Source organism: Mobula birostris, chromosome 8 (assembly GCF_030028105.1).
Source record: "Mobula birostris isolate sMobBir1 chromosome 8, sMobBir1.hap1, whole genome shotgun sequence".
Lineage (NCBI taxonomy): Eukaryota > Metazoa > Chordata > Chondrichthyes > Myliobatiformes > Myliobatidae > Mobula > Mobula birostris.
This window is the reverse complement of record NC_092377.1, coordinates 143,169,153-143,185,523: the sequence shown is the minus strand read 5'-3', so window position 1 is coordinate 143,185,523 and position 16,371 is coordinate 143,169,153. Positions and strand designations below refer to the sequence as shown.

Below are 16,371 nucleotides of genomic sequence, written 5' to 3'. Positions count from 1 at the left end.
CCAGTTACAGGTACGTAATCACCCCTAGGTTTCAGGACGGAGGTATCTTGGTGACTATCAGGAGAAGGTCGGGAAATCCACAGTTGGTGCAGAGTCCGCCTGTAGCCGTTCTTCTCTATAATGAATATATGAATTCAGATACTGTGGAGGTGGATGACCTGCCAGAGGGATACCGCAGTGACTGGTGCTCTGGCACTGTGCCCAGTGTCTGTGGCTCAGAAGAGAATAGAGATGCAAGTAAATGCAGTTGTGATAGGATATTCCATAGCTCGAGGAAAGGAGACATAGAAACATAGAAAATATAGAAAATAGGTGCAGGAGTAGGTCATTCGGTCCTTCGAGCCTGCACCGCCATTTATTATGATCATGGCTGCTCATCCAACTCAGAACCCCGCCCCAGCCTTCCCTCCATATCCCCTAATCCCCGTAACCACAAGGGCCGTATCTACTCCCTCTTAAATACAGCCAATGAACTGGCCTCAACTGTTTCCTGTGGCAGAGAATTCCACAGATTCACCACTCTCTGTTTGAAGAAGTTTTTCCTAATCTCGGTCCTAAAAGACTTCCTCTTTATCCTCAAACTGTGACCCCTTGTTCTGGACTTCCCCAACATCGGGAACAATCTTCCTGCATCTAGCCTGTCCAATCCCTTTAGGATTTTATACGTTTCAACCAGATCCCCCATCAATCTTCTAAATTCCAACGAGTTCATCCAGTCTTTCCTCATATGAAAGTCCTGCCATCCCAGGAATCAATCTGGTGAACCTTCTTTGTACTTCCTCTATGGCAAGGATGTCTTTCCTCAGATTAGGGGACCAAAACTGCACACAATACTCCAGGTGTGGTCTCACCAAGGCCTTGTACAACTGCAGTAGTACCTCCCTGCTTCTGTACTCGAATCCTCTTGCTATAAGTGCCAGCAAACCATTCGCCTTTTTCACCGCCTGCTGTACCTGCATGCCCTTTTTCAATGACTAATGCATAATGACACCCAGGTCTCGTTGCACCTCCCCTTTTCCTAATCGGCCACCATTCAGATACTAATCTGTTTTCCTATTTTTGCCACCAAAGTGAATAACTTCACATTTATCCACATTAAATTGCATCTGCCATGAATTTGCCCACTACCCAACCTATCCAAGTCACTCTGCATCCTCTTAGCATCCTCCTCACAGCTAACACTGCCACCCAGCTTCGTGTCATCCGCAAACTTGGAGATGCTGCATTTAATTTCCTCATCCAAGTCATTGATATATATTGTAAACAACTGGGGTCCCAGCACTGAACCTTGCGGTACCCCACTAGTCACCGCCTGCCATTCTGAAAAGGTCCCGTTTATTCCCACTCTTTGCTTCCTGTCTGCTAACCAATTCTCTATCCACATCAATACCTTACCCCCAATACCGTGTGCTTTAAGTTTGCACACTAATCTCCTGTGTGGGACCTTGCCAAAAGCCTTTTGAAAATCCAAATATACCATATCCACTGGTTCTCCCCTATCCACTCTACTAGTTACATCCTCAAAAAATTCTATGAGATTCGTCAGACATGATTTTCCTTTCACAAATCCATGCTGACTTTGTACGATGATTTCACCGCTTTCCAAATGTGCTGTTATCACATCTTTGATAACTGACTCCAGCAGTTTCCCCACCACCGACGTTAGGCTAAGGAGTTTATGAGTGCGCGACAGGGACACCCGGATGGTATTTTCAATCTAAGTCTTGGATCAGGGACATTTCCAATCGCGCACATTTCATTCTAAAGAGGGAGAGTGAGCAAACAGAAGTCTTGTTACATATTGGCACCAGGGACTCACAGTAGGAAGGAAAGAAGTGTACATCCGGATGAGAATCTTTGTGGACCTAGTTAGAAAGCCAAAAACAGCACCTCCAGGGTAGTGTCCTCTGGATTATTGACTGTGGGTCGCACGAGCGAGGGTCAGAAGAGAATGATTTGACAGTGCTGAGGAACTGATGCAAACTGTCTACTCAAAACTAATTGCACTGGGACCATCTCCCTGTGATGCCACATTCAGCAAACAATTGAACTGAATTCCTAGATCACTTTGTTCTACCATACTCCTCAGTGCCTTCCAGTTTACAGTGTAAGGTTGTCCGAAGGTGGGCGTTGGGAGCGGACCCAAATGCAAGACATAGACACTGAAGTAGTAGGAACTGGAGTGGACTCGGCTTAGGGACGGGACAGGACACAGACTAGGAGCTAGGACAGGAATACATACATGACCAAGGACATCGGCTAGGAAAGCGGGACCAGGACAAGGAACTGGGAACTAGGCGCATGGGCTTGGTCTCCGAGGTAGAGACTGGACAAGGACCCAGAACTTGGGTCTTGTCTCGGGCTCGGTCCCCAGAACTAGTCGAGGATATGACGAAGCTTGGTTTCTTCGAACTTTTCCTGGGCAGGACGAGGTTCTCTTGGGCTGGGCGAGGCAGAAGGACAGGACGAGACACATGTACAGGACCAGAATCGGAAGCCTTGACTTGGTCTTGGGAGAACAGGAAACACGTAACTTTAGTCTTGGGGGAACAGGAAGACAGAGACGAGGAAATCTGCAGATGCTGGAATTTCAAACAACACACATAAAAGTTGCTGGTGAACGCAGCAGGCCAGGCAGCATCTCTGGGAAGAGGTACAGTCGGCGTTTCGGGCTGAGACCCTTCGTCAGGACTAACTGAAAGAAGAGATAGTAAGAGATTTGAATGTGGGAGGGGTGGGGGAGAGGGAGAGCCGAAATGATAGGAGAAGACAGGAGAGGGAGGGATGGAGCCAAGAGCTGGAAAGTTGATTGGCCAAAGGGATATGAGAAGATCATGGGGCGGGAGGCATAGGGAGAAAGAAAGGGGAGAGGGAAGCACAGAGGATTGGCAAGGAATATAGTGAAAGCGACAGAGCGTGAAAAAGGAGAGAGAGAGATCATCTATATATATAATCCCCTCCCCCTCCCACTTTCAAATCTCTTACTATCTCATCTTTCAGTTAGTCCTGACGAAGGTCTCGGCCCGAAACGTCGACTGTACCTCTTCCTAGAGATGCTGCCTAACCTTCTGCGTTCACCAGCACCTTTCATGTGTGCTGCAGGATCACAGACATTTGGTTTTGGGAGAGACAGGAACACAGGGACATGGAACACAGAGCCGGGACACCTCCTTGAGAACAGGACTTGGGACTGGGGCTCTACACAGAGTCAGGACCCCTCCTAGGGAGCAGGACGTAGGGCCGGGATTCGTAAGCAGAGCACATAGAGACCGATCTCCACCAAAGGTAGCGGTTAACGGCCGGACCTACCCAGCTGAGGCGATCGGACAAAGAGACGGTTTCCAACACAAGGTAGCGACAAGCGGCCGGACCTACCTAGCGAAGAAGTGGACACCAAAGAAACAATTCCAAAAAACGATAGACAGTTCCTTATTTAGACACAGCAAGGCTCCGGTCTTGCTCCGTCGGTAGAAATTGACGGCGAAACAGGCAAGGCTTCAGGCAAGGTTACAGAAGGAAGGGGAGGTGAAGGGAACAGTCCAACCTCAGGGTAACGGCAAAGACGGCCTGACTTACCCCACGGAGGCGAGGACGGGATACTGACGTGACCAACCAGCACCCACACTCTAACCCAGTGTCACTTATATTCCCAGCCCCAAGATCAGCACCAGGTGCGTATGATTAAGCCCAACTGAAACAACCTACAGCCGGAAGACCTGTTGTCTGGAGTCCACGGACCGGTCTGTGAACCGGAGCGCGGACTTCACGGACCTGACCATGACAAACGTTTATCCTAGCTGGTTTTAACGAAGGGAAAATCTCGCACTTGCCTGCATTGTGCCATTTACCGACTTCAGCTCATACTTTCAGCTGATGCAGATCTTTCTGCACGCCATGATAACTTTCCTCGTTGTAAAAAACACCACCAATCTTGGTGACATTTGCAAATTTTTTGAAAGTTAACCATATTATCATAGCTAAAGTAAAAGCAAAAGAAAGGGCATACAAGGAAGCCAGGGCTAGTGGGAAGATAGAGGATTGGGGAGCTTTTAAAAAGTTGCAGAAGGAAACTAAGACGGTCATTCGGAAGGAAAAGGTGAATTATGTAGGGAAGCTGGCGACTAATATCAAAGGCGATACGAAAAGCTTGTTTAAGTATACGAAGTATAAAAGAGAGTGAGGGTAAATATAAGATCAATACAAAATAGCGCTGGAGATATTGTAGTGAGTGATGCAGAGATGGCAGAGGAACTGAATGCGTATTTTGCATGAGACTTCACAGTGGAGGATGTCTGCAGTATACCGGGCATTCAAGAGCATCAAGGAAGTGAAGTTTGTGTCGTGAAAACTAAGACCGACAAAGAGCTCAGGAAGCTTAATGGTCTGAGGGTAGATGTAGCTTCTTGACCAGACGGAATGCACCCTTGGGTTCTGAAGGAAGTAGCTTGAGAGACTTCGGAGGCATTAACGATGATCTTTCAAGAATCGATAGATTCTGAGATTGTACGGGATGACTGGAAAATTGCAAATGTTACTCCGCTATTTAAGAAGGGTGGAAGGCAGCAGAAAGAAAACTATAGACCTGGTAGCCTGACATCAGTGTTTGTGAGGTTGTTGGAATCGATTGTTAGGGATGAGATTATGAAGTACACCGAGGTACATGACAAAGTATGCGAAAAACAACTTAGTTTCCTGAAAGGAAAATCCTGCCTGACAAACCTACTGCAATTTTATAAGTAAATTCCAAGCAGGGTAGCCAAAGCAGATCCAGTGGAAGTGGTGTTCTTGGATTTTCAGAAGGCCTTTGACGTGGTGCAGCACATGAGGCTGCTTAGCATGATAATAGCCGCTATGGAATTACAGAGAAGTTAGTAGCATGGGTGGAGCACTGGCTGGTCGGCAGAAAACAGAGAGTGGGGAAAAAAAGGGATGCAATTCTGGCTGCCTGCCGGTTACCAATGCAGTTCCACAGGGATCGGTGTTGGGACCACTGCTTTTTACGATGTGTGTCAATGATTTGAACTACGGTATGAAAGGATTTGTGGATAAATGTGCCGATGGTACAACGTTAAGTGGAGGAGCGGGTACTGTTGAGGAAACAGGGAGCCTGCAGAGACATTTAGATAGTATAGGGGAATGGGCAAAGAAGTGAAAAATGAAATACAATGTCGGAATGTGTATATTCATGCACTGTGGTGGAAAAATAAACAGGCAGAATATTATTTAGATGCGGAGATAATTCAAAATACAGAGATACAAAGAGACTTGACAGTCCTTGTGCAAGATACTCTAAAGGTTAACTTCGAGGTTGATTCAGCTGTTAAGAAGGCAAATGCATGTTGGAATTCATTTCAAGACGTATAGAATATAATAGCAGGGTTGTGTTGTTGAGGATCTATAAGATACTCGTGAGAACACACTTGGAGTACTGTGTGCAGTTTTGGGATCCTTATTTTAGAAAGGATATAGTGACATTGGAGAGGGTTCAGATAAGATTCACCAGAATGATGCTAGAAATGAAAGTGTTACTATATGAGGAATGTCTGGAAGCTCTTGGGCTGTATTCTCTAGAATTCAGGTGAAGGGTGGCGAGGGATCTCACAGAAGCGCTCCGAATGTTAAAAGACCTGATAAGATTAGATATGGTGAAGTTATTTCCCATGGTTGGGGATGATAGGATAATAGGGCACGACTACAGGATTGAAAGACGTCCTTTTAGAACTGAGATGCGGAGAAATTGCATCTGTCAGAGGGTGGTAAATCTGTGGAATTTCATACCACGACCGGCTGTGGAGACCAAGTCATTGGGTGTATTCAAGGCAGAGATGGATAGGTTCTTGATTAGCGAGAGCATCAAATAACATTGGGAGACAGCAGGGGAGTCGGCATGACTGTAAGAATTGGTTCAGCCCATGACTGAATGGCTGAAAAAAAAGAGGTGCAAAGGAACTTAGGAGTCCTGTACGGCTTTCCTTTATGTTCTGTGGTGAGAAAGACAAAGGCGCTGTTAGCATTTATTTCAAAAAGATCAGAATATAAAAGCAAGGGCTTGATGTTGAAACGTTGGTGAGGCCATACCTGGAGTGTTGGAAGGATTGAGCCCCTTATCTTAAAAATGATGTGCTGACACTGGAGAGGGTTCAAAGGAGTTTCGCGAAAATAATTCCGGGATTGTATGCCTTGCATTATGAAGATCGCATGATGGGTCTGGGATTTCAGATGAATGACGGCTGAATTCATTGAAACTTCCTGAGTGGTGAAAGGCCTTTTTCGAGTGACTGTGTAGTAGATATTCCCTATGGTTAGGGAGTCCAAGACCAGAGGACACAACCTCAGAATAGAGGTGGTATCTTTTTTTAAAAGAAGAGATTACCAGAGAGTTTCTTTCGCCCGAGAGTGGTGTTCCTGCGGAGTTCTGTGCTACATGCGGCTGTAGAAGCCAAGTCTTCAAATGTAATTTGGGAAGAGTTTGATAAATTCTTGGTTGGTCAGGGCATGATGTGATACGAGGAGAATTCAGGTGTTTGTGGGCTGAGAGGGAAGTTGGATAAAATGGCTAGGAAGATCAAACATGATAAAATGGCGGAGCACACGCAATGAGCAAAAAGGCCTGATTCTGTTCTTAAATGTTATGATTGTATGGGCTTACTAAAGGTACGTGTTTAACTAATGGTAGATTTGTTTTTGCTGAAACAAGCTGCAATTAGAACACGAATTGAGTAATATCGACACAACAGGGATTTAGTTTACATCACCGGCAGGATACTTTCGGTCTGGATTATTTCACAATCGGACATCACAATGTCATCAAACGGGCGGGACCGACGAGTCAAAATTCGGACTTTTATCCGAACAGATAAAACCAACTTCCTGGTAGTCATAAGAATAGGATCGTGCATTCGCACATTCCCGCAGAGAGGTCTCGCTTCCAAAGCAATGCAAGTACACAACTGATCTGTCAGCTTCCCCAAAGCGGGTAATCTCGGAGCTACTGCATTAAATGTACACAATGATTCAGCCTCTACTGCCTCCCGTGGCAACGAATGCCACAGATTCTCCACTCTCTGCCTAAATAAATCCCTCCTCCTCTCCATAGTAAAGGGACGCCCCTCCATTCTGAGGTTGAGTCCCCTGTTCTTAAGAGTACTCCACCATAGGAAACGCCCTCTTCACATCCACCCTCTCGAAATCTTTCAACATTCCAGTTTCTAATGAGGTCACTCTTCAGTCTTCTGAATTCAAACGAGTAGTTCACACACTCGTCATATAACAAGCTTTTCAAACCCCAGATAATTTTCGTGAACCTCCTGTGAACTGTCTCCAATGTCAGAACATCCTTTCTTAGATATGGACCCGAACTACCCATAATACTCTAAGCGCGGACTCGCCAGTGGTTTACGAGGCTTCAATACGGCATTATTGCTTTTAATGCCAGTTCTTTCGAAATGAATGCTGACATCACACTCTCCTAATCTGTCTGCATCAAACTGTAGCTTATCTATTTCCTCAAAATTTCTAGCCCCTCAACTAGAAACATAGAAACGTAGAAACACAAAAATAGGTGCAGGAGTAGGCTGTTCGGCCCTTCGAGCCTGCACCGCTATTCAGTATGATCATGGCTGATCATCCAACTCAGAACCCTGTACCAGCCTTCCCCCCATACCCCCTGATCCGTTTAGCTACAAGGGCCATATCTAACTCCGTCTTAAATACAGCCAATGAACTGGCCTCAACTGTTTCCTGTGGCAGAGAATTCCACAGATTCATCACTCTCTGTGTGAAGAAGTCTTTCCTAATCTCGGTCCTAAACGGGTTCCCCTTTATCCTCAAACTGTGACCCCTCGTTCTGGACTTCCCCAACATCGGGAACAATCGTCCTGCATCTAGCCTATCCAATCCCTTTAGTATTTTATATGTTTCAATAAGATCCCCCCCTCAATCTTCTAAATTCCAACGAGTTTAAGTCTAGTCGATCCAGTCTTTCATCATATGAAAGTCCTGCCATCCCAGGAATCAATCTGGTGATCCTTCTCTCTGGCAAGGATGTCTTTCCTCAGATTAAAGGACCAAAACTGCACACAGTACTCCAGGTGCGGTCTCACCAAGGCCTTGTACAACTGCAGTAGTACCTCCCTGCTCCTGTACTCGAATCCTCTTGCTATGAATGCCGTTTACACTCTTTTCATATCGTCTGTAAATGTGGCCAAAAAAAAACTTCCATCGTCCAAATTATTGAAATGTAAGGAAAGTCAAGTTGATTCCAACACCGACCCTAGGAACACGACTAGTCATCAGCAGACAACTAGACAACAGTCCCTTTATTCCCACTGTTTGCCTCATGCCAATCGGCCAATACTCTATCCATGCTGGCTTCTTTACTGTAACAGTATGGATCACAACTTGATAGAGTCTTATGTGTGGCACCTGGCAATGACCTTCCGAATATCCAAATGCATAATATCCACCAATCCTCATTTGTCTATGCTGCTTCCTATCTCTTCAAGGCATTTTCTGGGGGGAAAAAACATACAGACTACGGTCTGTTTAATCATGTGCCTCCAGCAATCCCGTAACATCATCCTTAACAATGGATTACAAATTATTCCCAGCCAGTTAGGTCAAACTAAGTGACGTATAAATTCCTTTCTTCTGCCGTTTTACCTCCTAAAAGATGGGGAGTCATTTGCAATTTTTCATCCCTCGGGAGCTTCCCAGGATTAATTGATTTTTGAAAGATCATTATAAATTCCTTCTCAATCTATTCAACACCTCTCTCAGAACTCTGGGGTGTACATTATCTGTTCCAGGAAAATAATTTATCTTCAGACCTTTCGGTTTACCAAATGTAGTTTCATAGTAATGGCAATTTCACATGTTTCTACCCGTTCACAACCTCGAACATTCATCGTACTGTTAGTGTCGTCCATAGTGAAGACTGATGCCAGATATGTACGTAGTTCGTCCGTTACTTCGTTGTCCACCATTATTACCTCTCCACCATCATTTTCTAGTAGTCTGATATGTACTCTCGCCTCTACTGTACACTATATATACCTGAAGAAAAATTTTCTCTCTTCTTTAATACTATTAGCTCGCTCTACTTCGTATTCCATCTATTATCTACTTAAAGACGTTTCATTTAGTTGTCTTTTGATGGTTTCTAAAAGCTTCCCAGTCATCTAACTTCCCACTCATTTTTGTTCCCTTGTCAGCCACGGTTGTGTAATCCTGCCTTTGCAATCCTTCCTTTTTGGGATGTATATAACCTGCACCTTCGGCATTGCTCCCTGAACGTTTTGCTATTGCTGCTCTGTCGATATCCACACTACTGCTCATTTCAAATTAATTTTGTCGAGCTCCTCACTCATACGTCAATAATTCCATTTACTGCACTGGAATACTGAGAGATCCGTGTTTAGCTTCTCCTGCTCACATTGCAATGCTAATTAAATGATAGTTTGATTCCTGGCCGCGAAGGATCCCTTTATCTTGACCTTAATCTCTCGAATGAATTACAGCTCAATGCAGAGCACACAATCGAGAAAATCCGATACACAGTCGATTGAACTATGAGCTGCTTTAAAATAGAGCTCAACGTGTAGGCACCCTGCCACACACTTTTCATTGGATCAAGTGCGAACATGTTTTTCCCCCAGTCTACATGCGCATTGAAATCATCCACTTTGCCCTTTTGACATGCACTTTCTATCACCTGTTGCAATTTTTACACAGCATCCTTTCTGCATCTAATCCCACTTTACCCTTGCAGTTCTTTAGCTCTTCACACAACAATTCAACAATAGCCTTCCAGTGCTTTGGCACCTCTTTCTAATAGCTTAATTGCACGTTTTACGAACAGTGCCACACCAGTGCCATGTCACCCACTCCGCCTACCCGTCTGTCCTTTCAATACAGTGTACAATCTTTGGGTGTTAAGTTTCCATCTATAATCTTTCAGCCCTGATTCAGTAATGCCTACAGCGTCATACATACTAACCAGTAACAGTGATACAACATTTGCTTTATTCGGTGTATGGAGTAATTTCAAACATACCACCTTTCATCCTGTATTCACTCTTTTTGATTTTCCCTGCCTTTTTCATTTCTAAGATTTTGGGAAATAGATAACAAGGACATTTGATCGGATGCGTCAGCCAAATAAAGCCATGAAAATTACAGTGATTTGAACCAAACAGGTTGCTAGAAGACAAAAAAAAAAAAAGGTTTGGATGTTTTGTGGAGAGAGACAGAGAGAAAACGTAACTTCTCAGGTCCGATGTTCTTCTTAGAACCGAGAAGAAGAAAAAAAAAAAATTGCTCAGATAAAAAGGAATAAATTTGGTCTGAGATCATATGTGCATCTTCTGTTGGTTTGTATGTGGAATATAATGTCGTTTGGAAGACGGCCATGACCGTAAATTTGAAAACCGTGGATATATGCAGATTAGCTTTCGGCCTTGACTGAAAGATTACAGAATAGCTCGTCCAGCATTAGACTACGGAACTGTTCCTTTTTTTTTTTTCTCTCGCTCTCACGCAAGGAAATCAGCTTCGCGCATGAAACATTCTACAATAAAACATTCATCCTCACTTTCAGAGCAGGAATTACAAGGCGGAAATATTAATCAGGCATGAGCTCATAACTTGTGCGCAGCGTTCAGACTGCACGTACCAGTAAAACTCGCCTCGACATTCCTGGCCTTTACATCACGGCATCCATAACACAGAAGTCAAACATGACCTGAACGTAGGCTAGATGAGACACATAAATGATACCGCAACAACACTTCTACAGACATTAATTACCATTCATCAGCAGTCTCATTTGATTATCCCAAACGTCATGTTATCTTCGATAATTCAAAACTGAGGAAGATCTGGCAATGCTTAGCTGTATCAGCTCCCATAATAATCAAGAAGTCTGACATCATTCAGGGCTACATGCTTATCTGAGTTCATTTCCCACATCCCTTCTACCACGCCAGGCACACATTTTCTCCATCACTGAAACATAACAGTATGCTACCTTGGGTCAATTGCATTGCACATGTTCTACATGTTAGAAACACAGAAACAGAGAAAACATGCAGCACAGTACAGGCCCTTCGGTCCACAAAGCTGTGCCGAACATGTCCGTACCTTAGAACTGCCTAGGCTTTACCCATAGCCCTCTATTTTACTAAGCGCCTTGTGGCCATCCAGGACTCTCTTAAAATACTCTATCATTTCCGCCTCCACCATCGCCGCCGGCAGCCCATTCCACACACTCACCACTCTGTACGTAAAAAAAAAAACTTACTCCTGACATCTCCTCTGTACCTACTTCCAAGCACCTTAAAACTATGCCTTCTCGTGCCAGCCATATCAGCCCTGGAGAAGAGCCTCTAACTATCCACGCCATACAATGCCTTTCATTATCTTGTATACGTCTGTCACCTCACCTCTCATCCTCCGTCGCTCCAAGGAGAAAAGCCGAGTTGACTCAACCTATTCTCATAAGGTATGCTGCCCAATCCAGGCAACATCCTTATAAATCTTCTGTGCACCGTTTCTATGGTTTCCACGTCCTTCCTATCGTGAGGCGACCAAGTGGAGTCTGGCGAGAATCCCATATAGCTGCAACATTATCTCACGGTTGTTGAAGACACTCTCACTGACCTCAAAGAAAGAAAATTATCACCAGGGAATTGATTCACTGCACCCGCAGATTCGCTTTTAAGACTGTTGCTACCCTGACATTCACACGGCGTCATGTCAATATTCATGACATCCACCCAATATCACGTCAATGCATTCAATAAAACTGAAAATCTGATCTAAACCCAAATCTCTGGAAATACATCTCAGGCCAGGATGCATAAATAGGTTGCATTTGTTTATTTATTTTTATACGAGACCCCATTTTGCAGCAGAAAGTACGTTGAAAAACAGAAGAAAAGTAATGTATAAAGAAGTATGATCAAAAAAGGTGTGAATTCTACTTCTCGCTGTACAGTTACGGTTCAAGTTAAGCGTTAATTTGAATATTCATTGACATTATTTTATATTTTCAGCCTTTGATTTTGGAAAATTGTAATTCCCGATTCCCCTATGCGGTCTAGCCGGCTGTACTGCAAAATGGAGATAGGAGGACATATATATATATAGAGGTGTGTGAATCACGAGAATACATACAGCTGTTATCCAAAAGAAAAGCAACAAAAGCTAAGAGCAGGCATTCAAAGTAAGAAGTGGAAAAAATTCGAAGCGACACCAGTGGGACCTTTGACGGCACGTGTATGGGTGACCTGCCGCAGTAAGTGTTTTAGGCAGGTCACTGAATAACATTTCAAAGTTTTTGGACAGTGTTTATGAAAAAAGAGTATCTTCATAGGTATTCGAGAGCAAATGTAAACAAATCGAATTCACTGACATTTTCATCATGGTCGGCCTAGATGAATTGGGACAAGAGGACTGCTGTCATTGGCCATTGTTCTCAGTGTCCAGAGTGGCTTTGGCTTATCAGGATTGGGTGATGCAGAGTATCTGGTACGTTTCGCTTTCTGTTATTAACTCTTTATTACACCTGTGCTTCGGCATAGTAGTGAGTGAGAATGGCTCCCGGGACAATGTTTTGTACTGCGTGTGAGATGCGGGAATATGGGAGACCTCCAGTCTCACGAACAAACAAAGCAACAAATGCTGTATCGATCTACAGCTCCTCAGATCACTTATTAAGGAACTGGAGCTTCAGCTCGATTACCTTTGTCTCATATGGAAAGTAAGGAGGTGATAGAAAGCAGTTGCAGGTGCGTAATCACCTCGAGGTTTTAGGAACGAGGTATCTTGGTGACATTAGGAGAAGGGCGCGAAATGCACAGCCGGTGCAGAGTCCGCCTGCAGCCGTTCCTTCCCATAATGAATATACCGATTCAGATACTTTTTAGGTGGATGACCTGCCAGAGGGATACCGCAGTCACTGGTCCTCTGGCACTGAGCCAGAGTCTGTGGCTCAGAAAGAAGAGCGATGCGTAGAAGTGCAGTTGGAATAGGATATTTCATAGCCTGAGGAAGAGAGACGATTTTCTGTGTGCGCGATAAGGACACCGGAACGTTTGTTGCTTCCCAGTCTCGGGTCAGGGACGTTTCGGATCGAGCACATAACATTCTAAAGAGGGAGAGTGAACAGGCAGATGTCTTGCTACTAATCGGCTGCAGTGCATTACAGTAGGTAGCTAAGGAGTGTACGACCGGATGAGAAAATTTGTGGAGTTAGTTAGAAACTCAAAAACAGCACCTCCAGGGTAGTGATCTCTGGATTATTGCCCGCGGGTCGCACGAGTCAGGGTAAGAATAGGATGATTTGGAAGGGATGAGGAACTGATGCAAACTGTCTACTCAAAACTAACTGCCCTGGGACCATCTCCATGTGATACCCATTCAGCAAACTATTGAACTGTATTCTCAGATCACTTTGTTCTACCATACTCCTCAGTGCCTTACTGTTTACTGTGTAAGTTATATCCTGGCTGGTTTTAACGAAGGGAAAAATCTCTCACTTGCCTGTATTGTTCCATTTTCCAATTTCAGTTTATTCTTTCAGCTGATGCGGATATCTCTGCACGCTATGATAACTTTTATCGTTGTACACTATACACCCATCTTGGTGTCATCTGCAAATTTGCTAGAAGTTAACCATATTATCATAGCCAAAGTAAAAGCAAAGGAGATGACATACATGGAAACCAGGGCTAGTGGGAAGGTAGAGGATTGGGGAGCTTTTAAAAAGTTGTAGGAAAAAGCTAAGAGGGTTATTCGGAAAGAAGAGATGAATTATGAGAGGAAGCTGGCGACTGATATCAACGCAGATACTAATAGCTTTTTTTTAAGTATACAAATAGTAAGAGAGAGTTGAAGTAAATATAATAATAATACAAAATGATGCTGGAGATATTGTAATGAGAGGTACAGAGATGGCAGACTAACTGAATGCGTATTTTGCATCAGACTTCACAGTGGAAGACGTGTGAAGGATACTGGACATTAAAGAGTGTCAAGGAATTGAAGTTTGTGCAGTGAAAATTACGACCGAGAAATTACTCAGGAAGCTTAATGGTCTGCGGGTGGATACATCTCCTGGACCTGATGGAATGCACCCTTGGGTTCTGATGGAAGTAGCTGGAGAGAATGTTGAGGCATTAACGATGCTCTTTCAAGAATCGATAGATTCTGGCATTGTACCGGATGACTGGAAAATTGCAAATGTTACTCCGCTATTTAGGAAGAGTGGGAGGCAGCAGAAAGGAAACTATGTACCTGTTAGCCTGACAACAGTGGTTCGGAAGTTGTTGGAATCGATTGTTTGGGATGAGATTATGACCTACCTGGAGGTACATGTCAGGATAGGCCAAAGGCAGCATGGTTTTCTGAAAAAAAAATCCTGCCTGATAAACGTACTGAAATTTTATGAGTAAACTAGAAGCAGAGTAGTCAAACAAGATGCAGTGGACGTGGTGTACTTGGATTTTCAGAAGGCCATTAACAAAGGTGCAGCACATGAGGCTGCTTAGCATGAAAATAGACTATGAAATTACAAGGAAGTTGCTAGCATGGGTAGAGCACTGGCTGGTCGGCAGAAAGCAGAAAGTGTGAATAAAATGATCCTATTCTGGCTGGCTGCCGTTTACCAGTGGATTAGTACAGGGGTCGGTGTTGGGACCACTGCTTTTACAATGTTTGTCAATGTTTTGGACTACGGTGTTAATGAATTTGTGGCTATGTTTGACGATGATACAAATTTAGGTGGAGGAGAGTGTAGTGTTTAGGAAACAGAGAATCTGCAGACACTTAGATAGTTCAGGGGAATGGGCAAAGAAGTGACAAATGAAATATAGTGTTGGACAGTGTACGGTCATGCACTTTGGTGGAAAAAATAAACATGCAGAATATTATTTAGATGGGGAGAGAATTCAAAATGCAGAGATGCAAACAGACGTGGGAGTCCTTGTTCAAGATACCCTAAAGGTTAACCTCCAGGTTGAGTCGGTTGTGAAGAAGGCAAATGCATGTTCGCATTCATTTCTAGTGGTATAGAATATAAGAGCGGATATGTGTTCTTGAGGCTCTATAAGATACTCGTGAGACCATACTTGGAGTATTGTGTCCAGTTTTGGGCTCCTTATTTTAGGAAGGATATACTGACATTGGAGAGGGTTCAGAGCAGATTCAAGAGAATGATTCCAGAATTAAAAGGTTTACCGCATGAGGAACGTCTGGCAGATCTTGGGCTGTATTCCATGGACTTCAGGAGAATGAGGGGGGAACTCAGAGAAACATTACGAATGATAAAAAGCGTGAAAAGATTAAATATGGCAAAGATAGTTCCCATGGTAGGGGATTCTAGGACAAGAGGGCACGACTTCAAGATTGAAGGATGTCCTTTTAGAGCTGAGATGCGGAGAAATCTATGGAAATTGCAGCCACGATCGGCTGTGGAGGCCAAGTCATTGGGTGTATTTAAGGCAGAGATGGATAGGTCTTTGATTAGCAAGAGCATCAAAAGTTATGGGATTAAAGCAGGGGAGTGGGGATGACTGGAAGAACTGGATCAACCCATGATTGAATGGCTGAAAAAAAAGAGGTGCAGAGGAACATAGGAGTCCTTTTACGGGATTCCTTAAAGTTTAAGCAGCAGGTTTAGTCTGTGGTGAGAAAGGTAAAGGCGGTGTTAGCATTTAATTCAAAAGGACTGGAATATAAAAGCAAGGGCGTGATGTTGAAACGTTGTTGAGGCCATACCTGGAGTGTTGGAAGCAGGTTTGAGCACCTTATCTTAAACATGATGTGCTGACACTGGACAGGGTTCAAAGGAGATTCACGAAAACCATTCCAGAATTGAATGCCTTGCATTATAAAGGTGGCATGATGGGTCAGGGAATACGGTCAGAATGACGGCTAAGGTCATTGAAACTTATCGAGTGGTAAAATACCTTAATGGAGTGACTGTGTAGTAGGTAGTCTCAATGGTTAGGGAGTCCAAGACCAGAGGACACAACCTCAGAATAGAGGTGGCATCTTTTAAAAAGGTAATTACCAGAGAGTTTCTTTAGCCCGAGAGTGGTGTACCTGTGGAGTACTTTGCTACAGGCGGCTGTAGAGGCCAAGTTTTCAATTGCATTTTTGGAAGAGTTTGATAAATTCTTGATTGGTGAGGGCATGAAGAGATAGGAGCAGAATGCAGGTGTTTTGAGGCTGAGAGGAAATTTGGATGACATGGCGGGGAAGATCATCCATGATAAAATGACGGAGCACACTCAATGTTCAAAACGGCCTGATTCTGCTCCTAAATGTTATGATTGTGTGGTCGCACTGAAGGTACGTGTTTAGCTAATG

At 44.0% G+C, this 16,371-nt stretch overlaps 1 protein-coding gene across 1 annotated transcript in view; it reads right to left on the bottom strand.

Annotated features, from left to right (window-relative positions):
* LOC140202082 (scavenger receptor cysteine-rich type 1 protein M130-like) overlaps positions 1-16,371 on the bottom strand; it is a 73,158-nt gene that overhangs the window by 38,774 nt on the left and 18,013 nt on the right. The gene's annotated exons all lie outside the window — the stretch shown is intronic.